Source organism: Triticum urartu, chromosome 7A, assembly GCF_056163025.1.
Source record: "Triticum urartu cultivar PI428250 chromosome 7A, HENAU_Tu73, whole genome shotgun sequence".
Classification (NCBI taxonomy): domain Eukaryota; kingdom Viridiplantae; phylum Streptophyta; class Magnoliopsida; order Poales; family Poaceae; genus Triticum; species Triticum urartu.
The window spans coordinates 153,392,765-153,401,669 of NC_141879.1; positions in this window are offsets into that span (position 1 = coordinate 153,392,765).

The following is an 8,905-nucleotide window of genomic DNA, read 5'->3' on the forward strand; positions in this document are numbered from 1 at the left end:
TAAAAATAGTATTGATTCATGGAATAAGTGCAAAGATGCTTTTATCTCTAAGTATTTTCCTCCCGCTAAGATCGTCTCTCTTAGAAACGATATTATGAATTTTAAGCAACTTGATCATGAACATTGTGACGCCCCCGATTAGACCGTACACTAATCATGCACGCAAATGTGTACGATCAAGATCAAGGACTCACGGGAAGATATCACAACACAACTCTACAAATAAAATAAGTCATACAAGCATCATATTACAAGACAGGGGCCTCGAGGGCTCGAATACAAGAGCTCGATCATAGACGAGTCAGCGGAAGCAACAATATTTGAGTACATACATAAGTTAAACAAGCTTGCCTTAAGAAGGCTAGCACAAACTGGGATACAGATCGGAAGAGGCGCAAGCCTCCTTCCTGGGATCCTCCTAACAACTCCTGGTCGTCGTCAGCAGGCAGCACGTAGTAGTAGGCACCTCCAGTGTAGTAGGAGTCGTCGTCGACGGTGGCGTCTGGATCCTGGGTTCCAACATCTGGTTGCGACAACCATGTAGAAGGGATAGAAGGAAAAGAAGGAGAAGCAACCGTGAGTACTCATCCAAAGTACTCGCAAGCAAGGAGCTACACTACATATGCATGGGTATATGTGTAAAGGCCATATCGGTGGACTGAACTGCAGAATGCCAGAATAAGAGGGGGATAGCTAATCCTGTCGAAGACTACGCTTCTGGCAGCCTCCGTCTTGCAGCATATAGAAGAGAGTAGACTGAAGTCCTCCAAGTAGCATCGCATAGCATAACCCTAACCGATGATCCTCCCCTCGTCGCCCTGTGAGAGAGCGACCACCGGTTGTATCTGGCACTTGGAAGGGTGTGTTTTATTAAGTATCCAGTTCTAGTTGTCATAAGGTCAAGGTACAACTCCAAGTCGTCCTGTTACCGAAGATCACGACTATTCGAATAGATTAACTTCCCTGCAGGGGTGCACCACATAACCCAACACGCTCGATCCCATTTGGCCGGACACACTTTCCTGGGTCATGCCCGGCCTCGTAAGATCAACACGTCGCAGCCCTACCTAGGCACAACAGAGAGGTCAGCACGCCGGTCTAAATCCTATGGCGCAGGGGTCTGGGCCCATCGCCCTTTGCACACCTGCACGTTGCGAACGCGGTCGGAAGCAGAACTAGCCCCCTTAATACAAGAGCAGGCTTACTGTCCAATCCGGCGCGCGCCACTCAGTCGCTGACGTCACGAAGGTTTCGGCTGATACCATGACGTCGAGTGCCCATAACTGTCCCCGCATAGATGGTTAGTGCGTATAGGCCAGTAGCCAGACTCAGATCAAATACCAAGATCTCATTAAACGTGTTAAGTATCTGCGAACACCGACCAGGGCCAGGCCCACCTCTCTCCTAGGTGGTCTCAACCTGCCCTGTCGCTTCGCCACAAAGATCCACACAGAGGGCTGTTGGGACAAAGGTCCTTTCAGCCCCCAATCCGTGAATCACTCGCGGGTGCTCCACAAGCCGACCCGTCTTTAGTCACCACATGCATCCTGTATAAAGTATATAGTATATACCCGTGATCACCTCCCGAGTGATCACGGCCCGATAATATAGCATGGCAGACAGACAAGAATGTATGGCCACTGATGATAAACTAGCATCCTATACTAAGCATTAGGATTGCAGGTAAAGGTATCAACAGTAGTGGCAAGGACAGGCTATGCATCAGAATAGGATTAACGGAAAGCAGTAACATGTTACACTACTCTAATGCAAGCAGTAGGGAGAAGAGTAGGCGATATCTGGTGATCAAAGGGGGGGCTTGCCTGGTTGCTCTGGCAAGAGAGAGGGGTCGTCAACACCGTAGTCGTACTGGGTAGCAGCGGCGTCGATCTCGATGTCTAGCGAGAGAAGAGGGGGAAGAAACAATAAATATAATGCAAACAAATGCATGACGATGCATGACATGACAAAGCGCGATGCTAGGTGTGCCCTAACGGGGGTACGAGGTGGTACCGGTGAAGGGGGAAAACATCCGGGAAATTATCCCCGGTGTTTCGCGTTTTCGGACTGATGAACCGGAGGGGAAAAGTTGCGTGTTCGCTATGCTAGGGATGCGTGGCGGACGAACGGGTTGCGTATCCGGATTCGTCTCGTCGTTCTGAGCAACTTTCATGTACAAAGTTTTCCCATCTGAGTTACAATTTATTTTATATGATTTTTTAAAAGTTTTATTGATTTCTGGATTTTCTAGATTAATATTAATTTCGAAATGTAAAAGGAAAAGGGCTACGTGCACTCGGCCCAGTACACACAATAGTGAACCAAAGGCTGACAGTGGTCCCAGTTGACTGCCCACTCAGCAGTCAACTGTGGACGTTGACTAGTCAAACTGACCAGGGGGCCACCTGTCATAGACAGAGCCTGTTTTACCAGAGTTTAACCTTTTAAATTAACTCAAACAAGTGGTGGAGCCCGACTGTCAATGAGAGATAAATTAAAAGAGGTTTATTTAGCCAACTAATTAATTAGCGGGGTGGCCCCATGTGTTAGTGGCTTATCAGGAGGGTTAATAGCGCAATTAGCACTAATGGCCTATTAGGCCGGCGATTAAACGCTGGTGGCCTCGAGCCACGGCGGAGGCACGCCAGATCGCTGCTATGGGCGGCACCTCGAGTCACGGAGGCCACCGGGGGCGAGCGCGTGCTCACGCGCTTCCAAAGGAAGCAGAGGGAGGCCGCGGGGTGAAGGGAGGAGGACCATGGCGGAGCTGGGCGGCGCCGGCATGGCGGATGCGTGCAAGGACGCAAGGGAGGGCGCGGGCGAGCAGAGGCGGGCATGGCGGACAGGGCAACGGCGCAGCAGGTGTGGACGGGAACCGGCAGGTGGGGAAGCGGTTCGAGCTGCGGACGGTGCCGTCGCTGAAGCAACAGCAGGCGCGGGCGGGCGGAGTCGGCAGAGCGGTGTGGTGGTAGGGGCGCGGCGTGGTCGTGGTGAGCACGTTCGAGGCCCGGTCGGCGAGTGTGCAAGGCGACGAAGGGGAAGAGGAGGAGGGAAGGCGGAGGCCGATGGCCTCACCGGCGTTGCAGGGGCACAGGGCGGCGAGGCTTGGTGACGCGAGTCGGGGAGGAAGACGAGGAAGGCGGCGACGAGGTGGAGGCGGTCCAGCGAGGTCCTCGGGCGGCGGAGTCGTTCCGGGCGGCGAGGGCGACCGTGTCGGGGGCGGGGCGTGCGCCTGATCCAAATCGCACGGGGAGGGGAGAAGTGGATCGTGGGGGGTTGACTGGGTAGTGGCTAGGTCACGGGGAGAGGCAGGGGGTTAAGCAAGGGTTAGGTGGGCCGGCCTAGTTGGATGGCCAGCTGGGCCGAGGCCCATTGAGGGGGGGCTTTTAATTTCTTTTGTTTTTTCTGTTTTTATTATTTTTCCCTTTTCTATTTTATTTATTTTAGTTAGCAAAACAACTTTACAAAAATATAACCCCTACTCCTAAATTAGCATAATAACATAGGCCACCTACTCCAAAAAGTTTGGTGATTATATAAACTAGATTAACATTTGTTTAGTATTTAAAAGCATTTAAAATAATTGTTTTGCTGTTGTTTTACCCATCTCATATTATTTAAACATTTTATAAAGGTGTGGTTTCTTCACCAATATTTAATATGGATTATTTGGCTCACTCCGAACATTTTAGTTTTAATATTTGAAAACTTTTATTGTTTGCTTGATTTTGAATTTGAATTAGAATCAGTTTTGAACTAACGTGAGATTAGCAACAGTAATTGAAGTTACTGGCATCATCAGCAGAGAATTACTGTAGCTTAAATATCCGGGCGTCACAAACATGTTGCACAAGCTTGGGAGAGAATGAAATTTATGATACGTAATTGCCCTACTCATGGTTTAAATTTGTGGATGATTATACAAAATTTTTATGCCAGATTGAATTTTGCTTCTAGAAATCTTTTAGATTCGGCCGTAGGAGGCACTTTTATGGAAATCACTTTAGGATAAGCTACTAAACTCCTAGATAATATTATGGTTAATTATTCTCAATGGCATACTGAAAGATCTACTAATAAAAAGGTGCATGTGATAGAAGAAATTAATGTTTTGAGTGGAAAGATGGATGAACTTATGAAATTATTTGCTAATAAGAGTGTTTCTTCTTATCCTAATGATATGCCCTTGTCTACTTTGATTGAGAATAATAATGAATCTATGGATGTGAATTTTGTTGGTAGGAACAATTTTGGTAACAACGCATATAGAGGAAATTTCAATCCTAGGCCTTATCCTAGTAATCCCTCTAATAATTATGGTAATTCCTACAACAATTCTTATGGAAATTATAATAATATGCCCTCTGATTTTGATTCTAATATTAAAGAATTTATTACTTCGCAAAAGAATTTTAATGCTATGATTGAAGAAAAATTGCTTAAGATTGATGATTTGGCTAGGAACGTTGATAGAATTGCTCTTGATGTTGATTCTTTGAAAGTTAGATCTATTCCACCTAAGCATGATATCAATGAGTCTCTCAAAGCCATGAGAATTTCCATTGATGAATGCAAAGAAAGAACCGCTAGGATGCGTGCTAAGAAAGATGCCTTTATAAAAGAATGTTCTTCTAGTTCCTATGAAAATAATGATGAAGATCTAAAAGTTATTGATGTGTCCCCTATTAAATCTTTGTTTTGCAATATGAATCTTGATAATGATGGGACTGAATATGATCCACCTTTACCTAGAAGGCGTTCCAAGAATTCTGAATCTTTTGATCTTGATGCTAAATGTGATAAAAGTGAGATTGAAGAAATTAAAACCCTAGATGTTGGTAAACCCACTATTATGGATTTCAAGGAATTTAACTATGAAAATTGCTCTTTGATTGATTGTATTCCCTTGTTGCAATCCGTGCTAAATTCTCCTCACGCTTATAGTCAAAATAAAGCGTTTACTAAACATATTGTTGATGCCTTGATGCAATCTTATGAAGAAAAACTTGAATTGGAAGTTTCTATCCCTAGAAAACTTTATGATGAGTGGGAACCAACTATTAAAATTAAAATTAAAGATCATGAGTGCTAAATTTTATGTGATTTGGGTGCTAGTGTTTCCATGATTCCAAAGACTTTGTGTGATTTGTTAGGTTTCCGTGATTTTGATGATTGCTCTCTAAACTTGCACCTTGCGGATTCCACTACTAAGAAACCTATGGGAAGAATTAATGATGTTCTTATTGTTGCAAATAGGAATTATGTGCCCGTAGATTTTATTGTTCTTGACATAGATTGCAATCCTTCTTGTCCTATTATTCTTGGTAGACCTTTCCTTAGAACGATTGGTGCAATTATTGATATGAAGGAAGGAAATATTAGATTCCAATTTCCATTAAGGAAAGGCATGGAACACTTTCCTAGAAAGAAAATTAAATTACCTTATGAATCTATTATGAGAGCCACTTATGGATTGCCTACCAAAGATGGCAATACCTAGATCTATTCTTGCTTGTTATGCCTAGCTAGGGGCGTTAAACGATAGCGCTTGTTGGGAGGCAACCTAATTTTATTTTTATTCCTTGCTTTTTGCTCCTGTTTAGTAATAAATAAATAAATTATCTAGCCTCTGTTTTGGTTGTGTTTTTTGTGTTTAATTAGTGTTTGTGCCAAGTAGAACCGTTGGGAAGACTTGGGGAAAGTCTTGTTGAACTTGCTGTAAAAAACAGAAACTTTAGTGCTCACGAGAACTGCTGTCATTTTTATTTGGAAAGTTCTATTTAGTTAATTATTTTTTCAAATGATTAACAGATAAATTCCTCACGTCCAGAAATTTATTTTAGAATTTTTGGGGTTCCAGATCTTGCGCTAGCTACAGATTACTACAGACTGTTCTGTTTTTGACAGATTCTGTATTTCGTGTGTTGTTTGCTTATTTTGATGAATCTATGGCTAATAAAATAGTTTATAAACCATAGAGAAGTTGGAATACAGTAGGTATAACACCCATATAAATAAAGAATGAGTTCATTACAGTACCTTGAAGTGGTCTTTTGTTTTCTTTCGCTAACGGAGCTCACGAGATTTTCTACTTTAAGTTTTGTGTTGTGAAGTTTTCAAGTTTTGGGTAAAGATTTGATGGATTATGGAACAAGGAGTGGCAAGAGCCTAAGCTTGGGGATGCCCATGGCATCCCCAATATAATCTAAGGACACCTAAAAGCCAAAGCTTGGGGATGCCCCGGAAGGCATCCCCTCTTTCGTCTACTTCTATCGGTAACTTTACTTGGAGCTATATTTTTATTTACCACCTGATATTTGTTTTGCTTGGAGCGTCTTGTATGATTTGAGTCTTTGCTTGTTAGTTTAACACAATCATCCTTACTGTACACACCTTTTGAGAGAGCCATACATGATTTGGAATTTGTTAGAATACTGAGTGTGTTGAATATTATGATAAGTTTGATAGTTGATAATTGTTTTGAGATATGGAGATGGTGATATTAAAGTCATGCTAGTTGGGTAGTTGTGAATTTGAGAAATACTTGTGTTGAAACGTGTGATTCCCGTAGCATGCACGTATGGTGAACCATTATGTGATGAAGTCGGAGCATGATTTATTTTTTGATGGTCTTCCTTATGAGTGGCGGTCGGGGACGAGCGATGGTATTTTCCTACCAATCTATCCCCTAGGAGCATGCGCGTAATACTTTGCTTTGATAACTTGTAGATTTTTGCAATAAGTATATGAGTTCTTTATGACTAATGTTGAGTTCATGGATTATACGCACTCTCACCCTTCCACCTTTGCTAGCCTCTCTAATACCGCGCACATTTTGCCGGTATCATACACCCACCATATACCTTCCTCAAAACAGCCACCATACCTACCTATTATGGCATTTCCATAGCCATTCCGAGATATATTGCCATGCAACTTTCCACCGTTCCGTTTATGACACACTCCATCATTGTCATATTGCTTAGCATGATCATGTAGTTGACATAGTATTTGTGGCAAAGCCACCATTCATAATTCTTTCATACATGTCAGTCATGCATAATTGCATATCCTGGCACACCGCCGGAGGCATTCACATAGATTCATATTTCGTTCTAAGTATCGAGTTGTAATTGTTGAGTTGTAAGAAAAATAAAAGTGTGATGCTCATCATTATTAGAGCATTGTCCCAGTGAGGAAAGGATGATGGAGACTATGATTCCCCCACAAGTCGGGATGAGACTCCGGATGAAAAATGAATAAAAGAGGCCAAAGAAGCCCAAATAAAAAAGACAAAAGAAAAGATGCCATAAAAAAGAGAAAAGGCCCAAATAAAAAAATGAGAGAAAAGAGAGAAGGGACAATGTTACTATCCTTTTACCACACTTGTGCTTCAAAGTAGCACCATAATCTTCATAGTAGAGAGTCTCTCATGTTATCACTTTCATATACTAGTGGGAATCTTTCATTATAGAACTTGGCTTGTATATTCCAATGATGGGCTTCCTCAAATTGCCCTAGGTCTTCATGAGCAAGCAAGTTGGATGCACACCCACTTAGTTTCTTTTTGAGTTTTCATATACTTATATCTCTAGTGCATCCGTTGCATGGCAATCCCTAATCACTCACATTGATATCTATTGATGGGCATCTCCATAGCCCGTTGATACGCCTAGTTGATGTGAGACTATCTTCTTCCTTTTTGTATTCTCCACAACCATCACTCTATTCCACCAATAGTGCTATATCCATGACTCACGCTCATGTATTGCGTGAAGATTGAAAAAGTTTTGAGAATATCAAAAGTATGAAAGAATTGCTTGGCTTGTCATCGGGGTTGTGCATGATTTAAATATTTTGTGTGGTGAAGCTAGAGCATAGCCAGACTATATGATTTTGTAGGGATAACTTTCTTTAGCCATGTTATTTTGAGAAGACATAATCGCTTTGTTAGTATGCTTGAAGTATTATTGTTTTTATGTTAATATGAAATTTTGTCTTGAATCTTTAGGATTTGAATATTCATACCACAATTAAGAAGAATTATATTAAAAGTATGCCAAGTAGCACTCCGCATCAAAAATTCTATTTTTATCATTTACCTACTCGAGGACGAGAAGGAATTAAGTTTGGGGATACTTGATACGTCTCCGACGTATCTATAATTTTTGATAGCTCCATGCTATATTATCTACTGTTTTGGACATTATTGGGCTTTATTATCCACTTTTATATTATTTTTGGGACTAACCTATTAACCAGAGGCCCAACCCAGAATTGTTGTTTTTTGCCTGTTTTAGGGTTTCAAAGAAAACGAATATCAAACGGAGTCCAAATGGAACGGAACCTTCGGGAACGTGATTTTCTCATCGAATACAACCCAGGAGACTTGGACCCTACATCAAGGCACGTAACAGGAGGCCACGAGGTAGGGGGGCGCGCCCTACCCTACCAGGCGCGCCCCCACCCTCGTCGGCCCCCTGTTCCTTCACCGACGTACTTCTTCCTCCTATATATATCCACGTACCCCCAAACAATCAGATACGGAGCCAAAACCGTAATTCCACCACCGTAACTTTCTGTATCCACGAGATCCCATCTTGGGGCCTATTCCGGAGCTCCGCCGGAGGGGGCATCCATCACGGAGGGCTTCTACATCAACACCATAGCCTCTCCGATGAAGTGTGAGTAGTTTACTTCAGACCTACGGGTCCGTAGTTAGTAGCTTCATGGATTCTTCTCTCTTTTTGGATCTCAATACAATGTTCTCCCCCTCTCTTGTGGAGATTTATTCGATATAATCTTCTTTTTGCGGTGTGTTTGTTGAGACCGACGAATTGTGGGTTTATGATCAAGTCTATCTATGAATAATATTTGAATCTTCTCTGAATTCTTTTATGTATAA